The sequence below is a fragment of the Lepisma saccharinum genome, chromosome 15 (genome assembly GCF_977018435.1).
Source record: "Lepisma saccharinum chromosome 15, izLepSacc3.1, whole genome shotgun sequence".
Classification (NCBI taxonomy): Eukaryota; Metazoa; Arthropoda; class Insecta; order Zygentoma; family Lepismatidae; genus Lepisma; species Lepisma saccharinum.
In genome coordinates this window covers 52,616,083-52,635,213 of record NC_139243.1, presented here as the reverse complement: position 1 = coordinate 52,635,213, position 19,131 = coordinate 52,616,083, and the positions used below count along the sequence as shown (strand labels likewise).

Genomic DNA, 19,131 nt, shown 5'->3' with positions numbered 1-19,131 from the left:
ACGTAATTCCACACCTTCTGGATGATGGAAACGAAAGTATTTTAGAATGTTTTCAATGATATCATGATTCTTTTTCCGTCCCCGACCTCCGTGGCAGAGTGGTTAGCACAGCGTGCTGCGCCGTCAGGCATGGACGTACACACAGGAAACAAAATACATCATATCGATTGATGCACTAAACTGTGTTTCATGGCATCTTCAAAGAATCAGATTCACATTTGATGCATTTGGGTGCGTTTTTGTATGTCGTGAAAGAAACACCAAAGTGCATCATTTGATTCAAGAGAGGATTCCTTTCAGTCGAGATGCACCTTAATGCATCAGTTGATGTTCGTTGATGCACCTTCCTGCATCTTTTTGGTCTGAGCTACAGAGTTTATGTAGCTCAGACGAAACGTTTTATTTGCATCATCAAAAATGATGCATTCTGGTGCATCAAAACGCATAAATCTGCATCAAAATGCATCAACTGATGCACTTTGGTGTTTCTTTCACGACATACAAAAACGCACCCAAATGCATCAAATGTGAATGTGATTCTTTGAAGAAGCCATAAAACACACTTTAGTGCATCTATCGATGTGATGCATTTAGTTCTCTATGTGTGGGTGTCCTTTGTGGGAGCCCTTTCGTCAGTTTCTGCATATCATCATTCATCCTCATCTTCACGCAGAAAAGCGAAGTACGATCAGTTTCTATCTCTTTCTATGATTTCCTATGAGTGAGAACCTCGCAAGGTGAGCATTGCTTGGATATTCAACGTGCATTTGATAGAGTGCAGTACACTTTCGTACTGATGACGTCACACCTCGCTATCCGACGGACGTTTCTGTCCTCAACCAGGAGACATTCCTAGCGCCTCTCATTAGACCTTTCGACCAAGCAGCTCCCCTCCGCAACAATCGCACCAAACGCTCTTTTCAGCCTGTCCGTGCATCGCATTCACGCGGCCGAAGTGAAAAACAACTCCTGCCTTTTGTAGAAGGATCGCTCATTGTAACTCCACAAAACATAATCGCACTTCTTTCTTCGTCAATTGCTTTTAGAGCCCGTCCACGAATCAGCTTCCTTCACGCATCACTCGCTCGGCTTTTGTCTTCCCCGGAGACCCCGGTTCTTCTGGCCCCCTTCCCCCTCTGACCCTTAGGAAGGTCTTCGAACAATGTCCCGGTCACGACACTCGAAGAAGGTTCGATATTGAAATGTCTCATAAATAACTTGATATTCCTGCAGTAAACCTCATGAATTTGGCCCCTGATGGGCTTTTAATAAGTAACATACACTCTCAGCTACCAGTTATTAGCACCAGAAGCGACTAGAAATCTTACAGTTCGACCGTTAAGCCAGTAGTCTATAAATAGAACAATGTATTATTTGTACGACCCCTTCCGACATATAGTTCTAGATGCGTACCTTTTTCTCGAACCTCTTACGTATGTTACACGCAAAGGCTACATACATAGTAGTAGTAGTAGTAACTTTGCAGTTAATAGGTTAATAAGATAATATGCATATTATTAATACACTAGACTCTCGCTAATCAGGCCCTCAATAGTCCGCCCTCTCAGTTGTCCGGCCCACATCCGGCCTGTAGTCACTCAAGCAGAAATGACGCGCACAACAATGAATTATCTTGTTCAACAATGTTGTTAGTTTAAAATGTTAAACAATGCTATACATACGTACAGTATTTGAAATTGTGACTTTCTTACAGTAAAGTTCAGTACATGGCTTCTAAAAAGGAAACACGTAAAGTACAGCCTGTATAGTCCCTATGTGTTTAAACTACATAGTAGTACGTAATTTCCGACCCTTTCATCAATAATCCGGCACTTCCGCGAATCCGGCACCCATATGGCCGGATTCGTGAGAGTCTAGTGTAATATCAAAATAGGCCAATTAATACTTAATGATATTGTTCTTACTACATGAACAGGAAAAAGATGACAAAGAATATTTGCTTTGACGACTTGTAATCAAGGGGTCCCGGGTTCGATACCCGGTAGAGACACATAGCAGCTCCGATCCCACTTTAAACTGTGTAGTTCCAGTCCCAATTAACCCTTTCGCATAGAAACTGGACACTCATAATTCATTCTCATCGTCGCGATTAGCCGAAAGCTTCTGAATATCGACGTGAAATAACAAGAAGCGTTTGGTTAATCTTTTTGGAAAACTTCAACCCAAAAAAATTTCGCCTTTACTAAAGTTGGTAATTTTCACCAAATTTTTTCTCAATGCTAAACAAATGCGAACGATTTCTAAAAAGCATTTGATGCTGTTGGCCCATTTAAACAAACGTTAGGTTGCCGAAAACTATTTTTGGCTATTCCAGACAACTTTTTCTGTGTATAAACTGGTACACAACAATGCGTAAAATACATTTCTGCATGCAGACCCTGGAGGTAAGTGCGAGATGTTTGTTTCCACTTGAGAATAGCCACCCATCCCGTCTCCTTGCGTAAGTCAACATAATTCTCGAAATACCTGTCGCAGACGACACAAACACTCAAATCAAACTCGCAGAGGAACAGTTGGACAATGCGAGCAGGTAGAGAAGGACAACAGAGGAAGCTGGTCTGCCTGAAAGCAGCGATAATTAGCTTGGAGCCTCTGCCTTCGAGCAGGGCGTAAGGAGTCGCTAATGAACTCCTGTCCACGCAAAGGACTTCCCTTCCAATGACTTAATTAGTGTAATGAAGCTCTTGTATGGAAGGTGCGACTTCCGTAAGGGACGCTGGATTAATCTGTTCACCTGCAGCCAATGGCAGAGCTCTTCGCAACAAGCAAAGTTCAAGTTGATTACCAGCACGCCGTTAACTAAACTTCGTCTGTAGTTTTAGAAAGAACGCTTCGGCAATTTTCGGAATAATTCGGCCCGTGCCTGTTGTTCCGATCTAAGTGTTAATTGCAAAACTGTCACTGCTTAGCTGTTACGTTAGTCGTCAAACAACTGACTTTCAAATTCCAGACTCGTTTATGGAGTAAAGGTACAAGTCGGAAACTGCCGAAGGCTTCCGAAAAAATACGACTGTTAACGAAAGCGCCCGAAGCGCCCTGATTAAAAATGCATACCAAGTATAGACTTTTTCTAAAAAAAAATTACATATAAAACGCAGTAATACTACATTGGGGTAGGGTGGTCGGAAAGAATGTTAAAGTTTTGTGTGCGGAAAAATAGTATGGAGAAGTCGGTATTGACTTCAAGCCTGGTTACAGTATTGATTGGTTATTTGAAAGGCATTGTACAGCGATATAAAGATTACACGATGTCGTCTTGAAAAACGAAACCGACATTGATCTCTCATGTGAAGATATAGATAACGGATGTAGAACTTTCTGATTGGAATCTTGTTGAATGTGGATGGAGTGGTTAGCACAGCGCGCGACGTCGGCCGGGTTCGAATCCCGGGGTGGTATGGGTTCCTTGTGAGTGTCTCTTCACCAATTTCACCCATCCTCATCTTTGGGAACCCAAAAGTGGAAGTCAAGCCAAGTAAAGATAAACCAATTTTTTTAAAAAATCACTACTGGTGACTACGTAGCCTTGTAGTAACAATGTTGGAACGCTCGATTTCATATTTCTTCATCCTTCTCGGAACAAAACATGAAAAAATCATCACCCTGCATCCCGACAGGAGCAAATTGAATATCGCGTCGAGGAGGAAGAAGTGTCTTGCTTTCAAAACCAACTCACGTCCGCAAGCCGTCATGTCACTACAGGCAGATCCCTACACAACAGCCAGCCCCCCCCCCCCTCTCCCCCTTTTTTCCCCAGGCGACGCAGAAAATCCGCAAACGCACGAGAGCATGGGGCCTGTTTTTATTTCCTCCTTCCTGACCTGTTCCGGGGCCGCACCAGAAGGCCACATCCAGGAGCTTGCCGTGATTGTCGCCCCCATCCGAGGGAACATTATCGCCATCTGGCGCCATCTCATTTCACCTGATCTGATTTCCAGGTTCCCCCCAACGCTGATACCGAGCTAAGGGGGAGGGGGAGTGGGGGGAAATTAAAAGGCCAAACAGCAGCTGCATCCCCCCACTTCTCCCCACTTTCACAATAAGGGCAGTCCACGCGTCAGAGTGACGCCGGGAAGTCATGAGGCTCCTTAAGAAAAAACTAATTTTCTTTGACTTTTACGACTTTGACAGGTGCTCTTCCACCTTATTGACTCGGACAAGTCTGTGTAAGAATATATACACACAGAAAACTAAATGCATCATATCAATTGATGCATCAGAATGCATCGATTGATACACTAAAGTGTGTCTTATGGCTTCTTCAAATAATCCGATTGAAATCTGATGCATTTGGGTGCATTTTTGTATGTCGTGAAAGAAACACCAAAGTGCATCATTTGATTCAAGTGAGGATTTATTTCAGTCGATATGCACTTTAATGCGTTTTGATGCACCAGCATGCATCTGTTTTGATGATGCACTTAAATGTTTCGTCTGAGCTACAGAAAGCTACATAGCTCAGACCAAACGTTTAAGTGCATCATCAAAAAAAAAAAGATGCAGGACGGTGCATCAACTGATGCATTAAAGTGCATCTCGACTGAAAGAAATCCTCACTTGAATCAAATGATGCACTTTCACGACATACAAAAATGCACCAAAATGCATTGAATGTGAATCTGATTCCTTGAAGAAGCTACAAAACACACTTTAGTGCATCAATCCATGCATTATGGTCCATCAATCGATATGATGCATTTAGTTCTCTGTGTGTACGTATAAGAGAACAGGAGAAGAAAATCTTAATTATGCGCCGGGTGTTAAAAAGGTCTCGTGGTGCAATTCTCTAATGTGTCAATCATGACGTCAGCTCATGACAGTTGGTCCTCCTTCGCCGACAACATCATAACCACTATTTGCTCTCGTAATAACACTGTCCGTCGTCATTTGTGACGCTCGCTTCCCACACGTGCATCGACCCCGGAGAGAAAGGTTCTCTTCGGCACACACACTCCCGGCCTGCCTCCGTGGCGCCCTACGACCCCAGGTAACTCGGGTTCGAATCTCTTGGCATAACTTAGTGAGTGTCCGTTCATCAATTTCATCATACCACTCATCCTCATTGTCGTGATTAGACAAAAGTGGCAGAAAAGCGACGCTAAATTACAAAAATGAAGTATAGTCACACACCCTTCTTCTACCCGTTCAGTCATGCAGGCGAATTCGTCCAGGAGTCACGGTTTCGATTCCCGGTGTAGTACATTTCCGCCAACTATTTGCAGCGTTGGATTAATAGCGACGTGAAGCTTGGAGGACCTAGGATGAAAGGCGAAACGTCGATAAAGGTACAATCTCAGTATTCTCCTCCAGTGAATTCAAACAGTCTGTGGCTCGGATCCCACTTTTGATTGACTGATTGATTCTTCGTCGCTTTTTTGCCACTCTTTCGCTAATCGCGACGTAATATGTATTAAGTTTTTGTTTAAGTTCAATTTTAAGCACAGATAGGGTAATCGGAGATGGACGTTCAGTTTGAAGTCGGATCCGAACCACTATATGTGGCTTCACTGGGTATCGAGCACGGAACCTTGCAATATTGTTTGTTTGTTTCAAATATTTTATTTGTGACTGTTGATTGACTTAGTTTTATACTGCTTCGCTTTTCTGCTATTATTGACTCACAGTGAAGATGACAATGAGGGATGATACGATGAAATTGATGAAGGGACACTCACACCCAGGCCTGGAATCTGCATACAGAAAACTAAATGCATCATATCGATTGATGCACCAGAATGCATCCATTGTCGCACTAAAGTGTGTTTTATGGCTTCTTCAAAGAATGAGATTCACATCTGATGCATTTTAGTGCATTTTTGTATGTCGTGAAAGTGCATCATTTCATTCACGTGAGGATTTATTTCATTCGAGATGCACTTCAATGCATCAGTTGATGTTCCTTGATGCATCAGAATGCATCTTCTTTGATGATGCATTTAAACGTTTGGTCTGAGCTACAGAGTTCATTTAGCTCAGACGAAACGTTTAAGTGCATCATCATAAAAGGTGCATTCTGGTGCATCAAAACGCATCAAATGATGCATTGAAGTGCATCTCGACTGAAATATAGTGTTGCCCACGAGACGAGACTTTGGCCAGTCTCGTCTCGTGGAAATGCTGTCTCGTCTCGAAAATATTCGTTTGTCTCGGGACACATGATCAATCTCGTCTCGTCTCGAATTTTTATAGCCTGTCCCGTCTCGACCCGTGGACAACACTACTGAAATAAATCCTCACATGAATCAAATGATGCACTTTGGTGTTTCTTTCACGACATACAAAAATGCATCAAATGTGAATCTGATTCTCTGAAGAAGCCATAAAACACACTTTAGTGCATCAATCGATGCATTCTGGTGCATCAATCGGTATGATGCATTTAGATCTCTGAATGTGGGGCTCCTGGAGTCGTAGCGCGCTGTCCTAACCCCTCAGCTACGGAGGTTGGCTATATGTTATATATAAATGCATAGTGTTTTCAGGAGGGTAAACAACTTGTGTAGGCGAGTATGTGGGTGTATTCTATGCCGGGTAGTTTGCAGAAATTTGTATACACTTTGAGGCCTTTGCCCTTTTCGAGGACACCCTTTGAACCCGCCACGCACGCACATTTGATCTCATGAATGTTTTTCGGTGAACGCAGCCACCACACGCATTCTCCCCGCCAATGCATCGGAACGACTCCCTTTGAGCGTCCCCCCTCACCCCTCCCTCTCGGAAATGATCAGTAAGCAGATAAGAGCGGTAAGATTCGCATCCAGCTCATTAACCAGGTAAATTAAACCGGGGGGCGCATCACCTGGGATCGAGGGGGATCCGCGGGGAAGGGGCTGGAGGGAGAGGGGGAGGGGGAGGGTGGATCGGCTCCGTTGCGATGGGAGGGAGAAATTTGAATCTCTCTCAACCGAGCTATTTCTCCTCGGTGTAGGGGGGTTTCATTAAGGGACTATTTTCCTACAAGACACCCTATTACAAATTCTAACTACCTCATTCCATTGTAGATCTTAAATTAACTTTCAAATGCCTACGGGCGGGAAAGTCCGTGTGTATTGTCTTCTTGTGTTTTATAGAGGACTTCATTCAACCGCGTCACGAGAACTTTGGAACCCTTCGGCCTACGCTTTGTCTTTCGACACACTGGTATAATATATGGTAAAGTGTTTCCAAACTTCATGCAGGCAATACAATCAAAAACGCTATTGTTAATATCAGCACATGTGAATATATACAGGGTGTTCCAGAAGTGACAGCTCAAACTGAGACGGTGAAAAGTACACGAGAGTAGAAGCAAAAAAGTCTCGGTTGACATGGGGTCGCAACCGAACCGTTTGCGAGATAATTTCGAATGTATGGTTACGATCCCCCACTTGTACACATCGTATGCTTTTCAAGTGTGAGGTGTCATAGTCCTACTTAGTAATAAATGACACAATTGAAAGGCTCACCTTCCTAAGTACTATTGTATTGTACAGAATGTTCCATGTTCGGCATTCTTTTAAACAAATAAATCTCGGAGAACGCAAGGAGACAAGTGTACGATGCGCACAAACAATCAAGTCAGTGTTGGATCGTAACAATACATTCGAAATTATCTCGCAAACGTTTCCTAGCGACTTCATGTTTACGGAGACTTTTTTGCTTCCACTATCGTGTATTTTCCACCGTTTCAGTTTGCGCAATCACTTATGATACACCCTGTATACACAGAACCCGGTGTGAGGATTTCAGTCAGATTTTCTGGGGAACTACACATATTCATAATTGGAAACACTGATGTGCATAATAATTATGATTCATTGTTTCAATTTATTCTCTGTCCGGGGAATCTCGAGGGCAGGGAACGAAAACAAGTAGGACTCGAGGAGGCTCGACCAATGGACGCGTGAGAGGGGAAGTGAGTGCGTGGAGGGGAAAACGCAGCTGCAGCCGTTTACAGCAGCGACATTTGAAGGTCGCTCGGACTCAATGCCGTGGATCGTGTCGCCTCTGATTGTTGTTCGCGCATCCGTTGTGAATGTCTTGCGTTGTACTGAAGGAAACTTTAGCTTGTCAGTTGCCGCTCTGGTGTGAAAAGCCAGTGTCCCGAGTCGCTTTGGTCTGATATTTTCCTTAGGTATATCAACTGACTCTTCTAGGAAGGAAGGAAGAAATATAGAGAAACAGGAGGAAATAAACACAAAAGAAAATATGAAATCTTATGGTTTTTTGATTGATTGATTGATTGATTTGTTTTATTTCACTCCCCTTTTCTGCCACTTTGGGTTAATCGCCAAGATGAGGATGAATGATGATATGATGTTATTGATGAAGGGACACTCCCAAAGAACATCTATGCTGAGGCCTAGATTCAAATCCGAGATCCCTGACGTCATAACGCGCGCTAACCACTCCGCCACTGTGGCCGGCAGGATGTTAGGGGGGAAACTAGTAGTTGCAATCACCACAGCAATGCCCACCTGGTAGTATTTCGTTCTGTGTTCTCTTGGCGTTGTGGCGGAATGGTTAGCACATCGTCAGCGATCCCGGGTTCGAATCCCGGCCTGGGCATGGGTGTTGCTTGTTAGTGTATGTCCATCCTTTCACCACATCATCACTCATTCTCATCTTCGCGATTAGCCAAAAGTGGCAGAAAAGCGAAGTAAAATAAACACCAACCTTAGCGTTCAACTTTTCGTGGTTTCTTTCCGATTCGCACCTACTCTCGTAAGGAACAGATGACGTCACCTTTCCCCAACCCGAGATTCCAGCTTCTAAGAGGGGAGATGCCGACGGAAACAGAGTTATCATCACTTTCTCCCTTTAATTTCTCTTCTCCGACTCGGTAAGTGTTTTTCAATTCGCATTTCTCTTCCTCCAAACCTTCGCGACGAAAAGGTAAAGATTGGGGCTCCTGAGACATCGGCAACCCGCGTAACCGAAAGGTAAGGCGAAAAGTCTATTTAACAGGAAACATTAGGTGGGATTTGCATGCAGGACCTGGAAACGTTTATTCTTCCTTCCCTCCTCTCCCCTCGTCTGGATCGCTCGTGATTTCTTTTTGTCTTCCTCTCAATTCTTCCCCCTTTTTCCACCCCCTCCCCCAAAGTTCCAACCTTTCTCTTGGGGACATTTAATGCCAAAATCAATAGAGACGTCATGGTTCGTGTTTCACCACCCAAGAAATAGAACTACACGCTCTCTTAATGTTGAAATAAGTCTTTCACTTCTTTCGGATTGTTTCGAAACAACCAGTGCCTGGAAACGTTGCTAGCTACTACATTTCACCCGTCTTCGAAGTAAACAAGTTGGAGCCTGGTTTACGGCTTCTAATATCGAAAGAAGTGGTGTGCCGAAGCAGCCCCAGAAAAAAAATGTAAGTCAAAAATCGTTACAAAACAATCCCTGTACGTAGATGTGTATCCGCACAGTTTGCAACACTACAGCAGCAGACCTTGCTGATGTACTGAGGCTGCATTTCAGCCCCTGCCAATTGGGGAACACATGTATCGTGCATAGAAGCTGGCCTGTTGTTGGTTGGTTCAAGGCCACCTCGTCCCATTTTCATGCCCTGCTTTCGGGCGAAATACATAGATGTTTCGTCAAATCACCACAAGATGGTGCTAAGAGTTTCCATATCCAAAACGAACAGATTGCGACTGGAAGAAGTACAAGTTCTTTAATTTAAAATTGTTGAAAATAATTACAAAACATTCAAAGTAAAAAAACAATTTTTACACTGCTGGCCTTGCTATACTGAAATGCATGCATATGATCGATATTTCCACACTCGAAGGCATAGTGTTAACCAGTGGCATATTATATATGTTAGCCCTAACCGCCGATAAACTAGCTTTGTGTTTTTTATTCTCTTCTTCATATATTTAGCTTTAGTACTTGGGAAAAGTGTTTAGAATACCGGTATATAATATCAGCTTTTACACCACAATTTTAGTAAACTACTGAAAGACTGGGTTAGACCAGGTTTCCTCCCGGGTTGTACTCTGGGAGAATAAGGGAGAGGGTGGGTGGCTATTTGAGAGCACATGACCATCGCTACAAACAGCGTTGGCGGAAGAAAACTGGTTCTTCCTTGTATTTCTGTGCCGCGCTTGACAGAGCAGAGCAGTTTTCTCTGAAAGGGAAATTTTATGAAAATATCATAATTGACGAAAAGTTTGTCGGACTCAATTTTTTGTTTTACTTGCATGCCTGCAGTTTTTTTATTTCTATTATATTATTTTTAATAAATAGATGTGTATAGTACATATGTACAATAAATAAGAATTATTGCGGTAAACCAAATCAAATTATCTGGATATGCCACTGGTGTTAATGCTGTTGTTCTGTAATCAAGCTGTGCTGGGTTCCTCCCCCTGTGGATGCAAATTTTACATCTGGTTATACAGGGTGACCCAACACATAACGGTTCTACATTTCGGTTACCTTTCTTTTGGGGCACCCTGTATTATTCTATCAGTGCTGAGACGAAATAAAAGATTTCGAGTTTATCATACAAAAACTAACCTATCTTTTTCCAAAAAATTCATTAATATTGTAAGTTGTAAAGGTTCATTCCATTCTGTTTCTTCATAAATGTAACTCTTGCATGTAGCAGCAATTTGTAACAATTATTTCTTTCAAAGCACGAGACGAGAAACGAAGAATTCTTACCGTAGTAGACTTGTTTCCGTGTTCCCAGAAGGCAAAAACTCGGGCAAAGAAATTCAAATTTTCCAATCAACCGTCAGACAAAAGCCACTCACTCAGGTGTGGTGGAAAATACTTGGAGGGGGTCAAATGGAAAAGTTCCTGCTCCCGTGAAGTTATATAAAGTGCTTCCCCCCTAACCCCCCCTTGTACTCCCGCCCCCTCCTTAGCCGGGCTGAAATCTCCCGAGGAAGAGAACCGAGAGAGAGACGAGACAAAACCGCTGTTTGGACAGCTGCATCTGTTCCCTACGCTTTTAAATCGGCCCCCCGCGAAGAAAATTCACCTTTTGTCCCTAATGAAAAACTACCTGTTATTCTTAATGCTACAGCCGGATACACTCGGAACGGAACACCGACTTTTCTGAAACAAAAGTCAACACCTGAAGCTAAAAGAAAATCTTCTTTCTCATCCTTTTTACCGTCTCCAATTTTTCCTTCTCATCTGCAGTGATGCCACCCCTTGAGTAGTTGCACTGCAGATATCGGTGAATAAATATTTCCAGATTTTCAGGCTAAGTACATGAAACTAAATGCATCAAATCTAATTAATGGACCAGATGCACTAAGCTTTCTTATTGGCTGTGTGCACCGGAAGTGTTTATGTTCCGTGTCCATTGTTCCTTGTTTCTTCGTATGGAAAAATAAGACTCGTGATTATATAGTAATAAAGTTTGTAATCAGATTGTCAAAATTATGTTAAGGAATATACGTCTATATAATAAATATAATGTTTAAGATGATATACGTTGAACATACATAATTTTCTCAATTGTCATTGGTAGTTACAATGTTTGCACTAATGTGACTTTAAATAGAAAAATCATTCACTTCAAGATGAGTTCTGATTTCTGCCTTCTAAAACATTGATTTAAATAATTGTGCTAAAATATCAACCTTATTATAAATGGGTTTCTTATCTTGTTGGACTGGATATTTGAAATCTACACTGTTAATGTGAACCCTGCCATCTAGCGTTAACTTGAAGGAACGCTGCATTAACATCCGGAATGGCAGCCAATCAGAAGCCAAATATCGCTGGAGGTTCTGCAGTACTATAGGGTTTGTAAATACGCAATCGGGACTGGACCTACAGTATAAAGTGGGATCCAAAACCACTATGTGCCTCCACCGGGTATCGAACCCAGGATCCCTCGATTACAAGGCGGCGACTATACCACTGCGCCATCGGGAGGCCCTTTTTTAGCTAAGAATGAGGTTTACAATTTGATGCATTTCTGCAATGGTGGGCACTTTCCCCTCCAAACTTATTTATTAAAATTTTCAAGTTTATGGTACATTTGTTAACCTCTTGAGGCCTGCGAAGCAAAGTAATGAGCACCTTTTATGACTTCGCAAATGTATCAGTTATTTAGTATTTTTATTGGATAGAAAACCTTTTGATTCTTCCCTCCAAAGTTACGCCCAAGTTCGATTCTGCACCCCCTCAAAGTTAGGTCCCAAGTTACATCCATGCAATTTTGTATATCGTTTGCAAAGGTAACGCCAAAATGCATCATATGATGAATTTTATCTATGCCGAACTGCACTTAAATGCATCACTTGATGCGATTTATGCACTTTTCTGTATCTCTCTCGATGATGCACTTAAAATATGTGGTCTGCTCTACAGACTTTATGCATTTTTATTTCAATCGATGCATTTACATTTCTGTGTGTGATCTCAATTGATCTATTTTAGTGCATCTTACTGAAGAGCAGTTGAAAGGAATATCCCCTGATGTATTTTTGATGCATCAAAAGAGCATCATTAGCATTTTATGCACTTTAATGTGTTACTACAGTCAACACCCTGGTGTTAATTCACACACATTGGGTTCTGTATGTAATGTTTATTAATTATTATTACATGTAATAAGTGTATTTCGCTCAATAACCCAGTCGTCTTGCGGGCACAGCCTGTTGCATGGCCTATTCTCGAGGGTGGTGCGGTGCACATCCAGCTGCTAAGTCACTAAAAACTAATTGCTAAGAACTCTAAACATGGCCCTCCTAATCTTACCACGTATGCATTATTAGAAGTAAGTGTAATTGTAGGTAAAGAGCCCTTTACAATTAGATTTAGTGCGCTGTTAGCAGCTAGAACTGCCCCGCACCAGACTCGTCATCTCTCATCGCCACGATTAGTCAAAAGTGGCATAAAATGACGCTAAACAACATCACAAGTGGTTGATTTCCCCATGTAACAGGTAAAAACAGGTAACGAAATTAATGCTTTTGATCCGTAACATGTATATATTACTTTGTACTATTATTGTGAAAAATGCGAGTATTTTAAACAATTTCCTTAAAAGCAGTACGATTACTTCAAATAATATTAAAGTGCGCGTGAAAGTGCATTCTTTCCGAAAAGAAAAACGGGAAAAAACTAAACGAGTGCGTTAAACAAATAAAACAAGCACGGAGTCATTGCTCCATACCAGACCCTGCCATCTGGCGGTGGGAAGATCGTTTCTTGCAAGGAGAAACGGTGTGTTGACAAATGACAGTAGCATGTGCACTACTTCCTTCAGTTGTTTCATATCTTCAGGTCTTTCTTTCTCATCCAGTTCCCTGTGACAGGTTTATTCAGTATTTCGCCTCGTTGCGTCGAACCGTTTTTTGCAGAACTCTTTTAAAGAAACATGAGTTAAAAGCATTGCCATTATTTAGCAAGATGGCGTTATGATCTAGAGTGCATGGTGCGCAGAATTGTGGTCATCTAATGTTTTGTACGCACGTGAAGAAATTGCATATAGTTTTAGCTGTATAAACGTATGTTCTTGGATGGATTATCGTATTTACGCATGTATGGACCGCACTTTTTACACAAAATTGTAGGGGAAACGAGATGCGACTTATATTCGAAATTATCAGAAGTAGGTATACATGGAAATGTTTCGGTCCCGTCATAAGCGTAATTTGCGGGGGCCTTGGCCCCGCCCGTCTCAATTTTGAGGTTTACAAGTTGTGGGTATTTGTGTTAACCTTTTGAGACCTAAGGAGGAAAGTATAGGGTGTCCACATGTAACCTCCCTGATTTCAAAATTATAATTGTGAGAAAACTATTCGACATGGAGCCTTTCGGTTATGGCATCATGTAGAGCAACTAAAAAAGTTTTTATTTATTTATTTATTTAGTGTACTTCTACGTGGGCTCCTTTCGTAACACTCAAAATGTCTAGCCGATACTCCATCTCGACTCACGTGCGCACTAGCATGTCAGGTGTGATGGAGTTGATGGCATTCTCAATTTCTCCTGTGAAGATCACGAAGGTCACTTGCAGGTGAAGTGTACACCGTGTCTGACTAGAAGAAATCCAGAGGGGTTATGTCCGTAGATCGCGATGGCCACCTTATCGCGTCCTATCGATCGCTGTGGGAAAGTTCTATACAGAAACTCACGAACATCCCAACTTCAGTGCGGTGGTGCACGATCCTGCTGGAAGATCACATTTCGCTGCAGAGGAAGGAGTATGCTCAAGCATGTCCAAATAACAGTTCCCGGTTACTGTTTGCTAAATGAAGAAAAACGGTCCGACAATTCTGTATTTAATCAGTGCACACCACACATTCGGTCCATCATCTCAATAGCAAATTGTTCTCTTAGTGGTCTGTCTTGTGGCTGCAGCGCTTGAAAAATTTGCACATTTTATGCAAACAAACAATGACGTTTATGCAGAACCATGTGAACTGTTGAGCGTGGGATGTTCAACTCTGCGAATTGACTTTTACTGGCTTCTCTAGAAGACCTTCCTGATCACCTCTATACCGTTTCATCAGACGTGAGGTTTCTGCCAGAACCTGACTGTCGGTTATCACTCACAGTCGCTAGGAACTTGTTATACCAAGCCTTAATTGTCTTTACGTCTGGTGGCTCCCATTCAAACGCACGTCTGAAATGTCTTTGAACTGCAATTGGCGATTTTCGTTTCTGCGTACCACACCACGTCTTGTGCTGTCGTCATCGTTGCTATTTACTCAGCACCTTTTACTTGCTTTACACGATGCCGCAAACTGCAAGGTTTTGAAATCAGGCATGTTTCATGTGGACACCCTGTATAGTAAAGACGATTCTGCGCCCCCAAAGCTAGGCCCCAGGTCTCGTCTTTGGTTGTCAATACTTGTCTCGTTCTTGACCTCGTCTCGATTCACGCCATTTAACCTCGAAATTGTCTCGCAGCATGTCAGTTCAACAGATTTACATGGTCACGAAACAATTTCGATTAACTAGACAAGAGGGGGAAAGCAAATCACACGAAAATTCACGTTTATTGTCCTTGAAATAATTCTAAGCATATGCAATTTTTTCAAAAATTTGGCACAACAGCGGTTTTGCGAAAGGAGAAGAAATTTCGAAAACGTCTTTGCTGGCGTCGGTCATACACACAGAAAACTAAATGCATCATATCGATTGATGCATTAAAGTGTGTTTTGTAGCTTCTTCAAAGAATCAGATTCATATTTGATGCATTTGGGTGTATTTTTGTATGTCGTGAAAGAAACACAAAAGTGCATCATTTGATTCAAGTGAGGATTTCTTTCAGTCGAGATGCACTTTAATGCATCAGTCAATGTTCCTTGATGCACCTTCCTGCATCTGTTTTTGATGATGCACTTAAACATTTGGTCTGAGCTACAGAGTTCATGTAGCTCAGACAAAACGTTTAAGTGCATCATCGAAAAAGATGCATTCTGGTGCATCAAAATGCATCAAAACTCACCCACTTTTCTTTCACGACACAAAATTGCACCCAAATGCATCAAATGTGAATCTAGATTCTTTGAAGAAGCCATGAAACACACTTTACTACATCAATCGATATGATGCATTTAGTTCTCTGAGTGTAGGTCCAGCAGAGCCTTGTTCATAAATTCCTTGCAATTTTAACATCTAAGAAACGAGACGATAGGCCTATATCCACGTTGCTTTACTTCAGAACAGAAAGAAGGAACTGTCTGAATCACTTACTCGTCGAGAACGGTTCGTTCATGACAACCCATCTCCAAATGGTCCTCATTATCTAGGTATGAGAAGGCATTATTAAAAAAACCGAATGCAATTAGCTACGAAAAAAGAGGTGGGGGAAGAAGGAAAAGTTTTTAAAAAACATGACGGTAACGTGAGAAAAGGGGGGAGTAAATGAAACATAAATAACAGCGAGGCGGAGACGGGGGTTGGAAATATTACACTTGTAAATTCAATGGTTTTCCTCGCTTCGGAAAAGCGTGTGTGTGCAATTCAAGTCTCCTGCAAGCTTCCATATCTGGCGCCAAGATCTTACACGCCGGAATAAAAATTCAACCTAATTAATGTTGTGTTTCTAATGGCTTGATTTAGTCGACGATGGCGACACATTTAACAGCGGAGAATCACGAAGAAAGGATAAAAAAGGAAGAAAAACGAAAGAAGGCAAAAAGGGGGAGGGGGAGTGAGAAGAGTAAAGGGGGGGGGGGAGATCTGAGCAACGAAGTTTCCAACTTTTGTTGTCTGGCGGCGTTGGTGTGCGTGTCATACGACTGAGTTCCGCGAGAGGTCTCCGTGAGCGTTCAAGCCACATGTGAAATCAGTGTTGCCAACTACGCCACAATAAAAGTGTAACTAGATCTTTGATGCATTGATGCTAAGGACGTGTTTAGAGGGGGTTCAGGGGCACTGGGCCCCCATAAAGACTTACCACGTACTAAAATTAAATAATGAATATATAGTTTGTATAATCGAGGGTTATTTATGTCAACTGGACATAATTTTTTTTTTTATTCAATAAATATTAATGCATTTCTTTAGTAATTAAAAATAGTGTAATTTGAAAATTTTCTGTCGACTGGTTCCTGAGATAAGTAACCAGGCTTGATATGGAAAATGATCAAATCTTCACCCAGGTATATACCTCATGAGACACCTTTATGTGCAGATAGTTTAATTGTGATTGTATGCACATATAAAAGTTGGTTGGGTTGAGTTTTTTAGGCCAGTTTATGCACAGGCAGGCCTATCGGGACTGGACCTACAGTTTAAAGCGTGATACCAACAACTATATGCCTCCACCGGGTATCGAACCCGTGACCTCTTGATGGGGGTAATCATATCTGGATACGAAGAACTGAAATATTTCACTGCCAGAATTCCAACCCAGAGGCCTTCATTAACAGTGTGATACTAATTCAGGTTGTGTTTCTTTCCATCAAACTCGTAAGCGAGATTAGTGTACAGGGGTAGAAAAGCGATTGCAAACAACTAACAATACAGTGTGTTGCAAAATAATGTTTACGCTCTTTGTACGTTATAACAGGGACAGTAATAGCACATATCAACGTTTATCTATGGTAATGGCAGAAAGTACCGGGTGTCCCAGAAGTCTTTCCCTGATTACAAACTTTATTCATATCCGCTATATGCAATGTAAAGATGTGAAAGTGGTGCCAAAATGTAGGAAAACTAACCAAGTTTATTTGTTGCAGGTTTCAGTAATGTGGCTGTATTGTAGCAGTGTCAGTGCCAAGGAATCCGGAATTAATGCTCTTAGCATCGGGTGGCATCTTTCCATACAATGTTTCTTGGACTTGACAGGATTTGGAAATGAAGATAAATTCAATTTTTTAAATACCAACTTATTGATGGCAGATATTCTAGACGAAAGAATTCTGTACATTTGAAAGTTACTCTGCACTGTTATTGGTGACCGGGTCTTGTGATACCAGAGGACATGCTGAGCTTTTTCCTGATTTGTGAACATTTCCGGTTCACACCTTGCATATAGAGGATATGAATAAAGTTTGTAATCAGGGAAAGACTCTTCTAGGACACCCGGTATAAGCTTTTTTTTTGTCACAGATCTAAAGCTATAGCTGTTTAAAATGGCCGCCATTGGCAGTAATACATCGTCTGCAACGCTGAAGTGATCGACAAACAGTAGATAAAGCACGTAGTTTCAATCGCATGTCTGATCCAGTGTCCGTTGCTTTAGACGTAGACATCGTTCTTCAAAGTTCCCCACAGGCAGAAATCTAACGGTGTTAGATCTGGGACACTTCTTATGTTTTCTCGAAAGAAAAATTTACACCTCTATAATTTTGTGTACGCTAATGCCTACCACCTGGCGGGCTGCGAAGGAACTAAAAACAACAGAATGCCTACAGGCGCTCACACACACTCAACACAGACATTGCAGCTTCACAAACAAAATGTCCAGTCAAATAGTTTATCTGTTGTTATCGTTCAAAGAGTGTGTAGATTATTTTCGGACACTCTGTACTTTTCTCGTTGCAACGGTTGGCAACACTGTATAAAGAATACTGCACAATACGGCTGGAACAAATTAATGCTTGTAGAAGTCTTATGATGTCGCGCAGCCACGGTCATTCCACGGCGATTGTTTCTTATCTGTCTTCTCCCCCTCCGCACCAAATTAAGTTCCTTTGAAAAATTGGAGGGTGTTGCGGGGGAGAGAATCCGGTGACCGAATGGCCAGGAGTCAGTGTGGCGAGGGGGTTGTAATTCCCTCGGCTTTACAGTCTCATTAACCAATAAAGCAGGCTGCTCTGGTCCTGCCGACGCCTTGCAGGTTCTTCGACAGTGACATCTAGCGGGATTCGTCACAAGCATTCGCGCTTCACTGATTAACTACGTCATAGCATCCCACAGTAGCTTCAGCCTAGCCCACAGACTACTCACCTTGGTATCCTGTGTGTAGTGATTGCTGCTTCGACTGTTTTAATCATTGCCATTGGCTGGTAGCTTTGTGGGGTAGTAATAATCTGGGGTGATTAGAGTAGGCTTTTTGGGTTTGGCTCTCTTAGAAGAATACGACGAAAAAAAGTTGTAGTAGCAATACCGACCGTTCACAAAAGCTCTTGGTGATCAGAGGTGGTCAAGTTACAAAACGTAACGCGTTACAATGGAAAGTGTCCTTAAAATATAGACAGTGATGTCCCAATTGAGGAACTATGAGGAAATTTCCCAATTCAGGAAATTTCCCAATTCAGGAACTATGAGGACATTTCCCAATTTAGGAACTATGAGGACATTTTCCAATTCAGGGCCTCCCCGATGGCGCAGTGGTAGCGTCGTCGCCTTGTAATCAAAGGGTCCCGGGTTCGATACCCGGGGGATGCACATAGTGGTTCGGGTCCCATTTTAAACTGTAGGTCCAGTCCCGATTAGCCTTACTGTGCATAAAGTCGACTTAAAAAACACCAACTCAATCAATCTTTCTCCTTTCTTGCTCTATTAATTTTCGCTTATCCTGTCTCTCCCTTCTTCCACGTCTTTTCCTTATTCGTTTTCCATTTTCTCTCTCTATTTTCCCTTTTCTATTCCTCCCTCCCCCTTCTCTTAGTCTTTTTCTCCTTCCCTTACTATATCTCTCTCCTCTCGTATCTTTTAAAGGCGATAAACTAAAAGAAGTGTGGTTAATTAAGAAAA

The 19,131-nt window shown here is 42.1% G+C and overlaps 1 protein-coding gene across 2 annotated transcripts in view; it reads right to left on the bottom strand.

Annotated features, from left to right (window-relative positions):
* zfh1 (Zn finger homeodomain 1) overlaps window positions 1–19,131 on the bottom strand; it is a 736,530-nt gene that overhangs the window by 65,885 nt on the left and 651,514 nt on the right. The window lies entirely within an intron of this gene.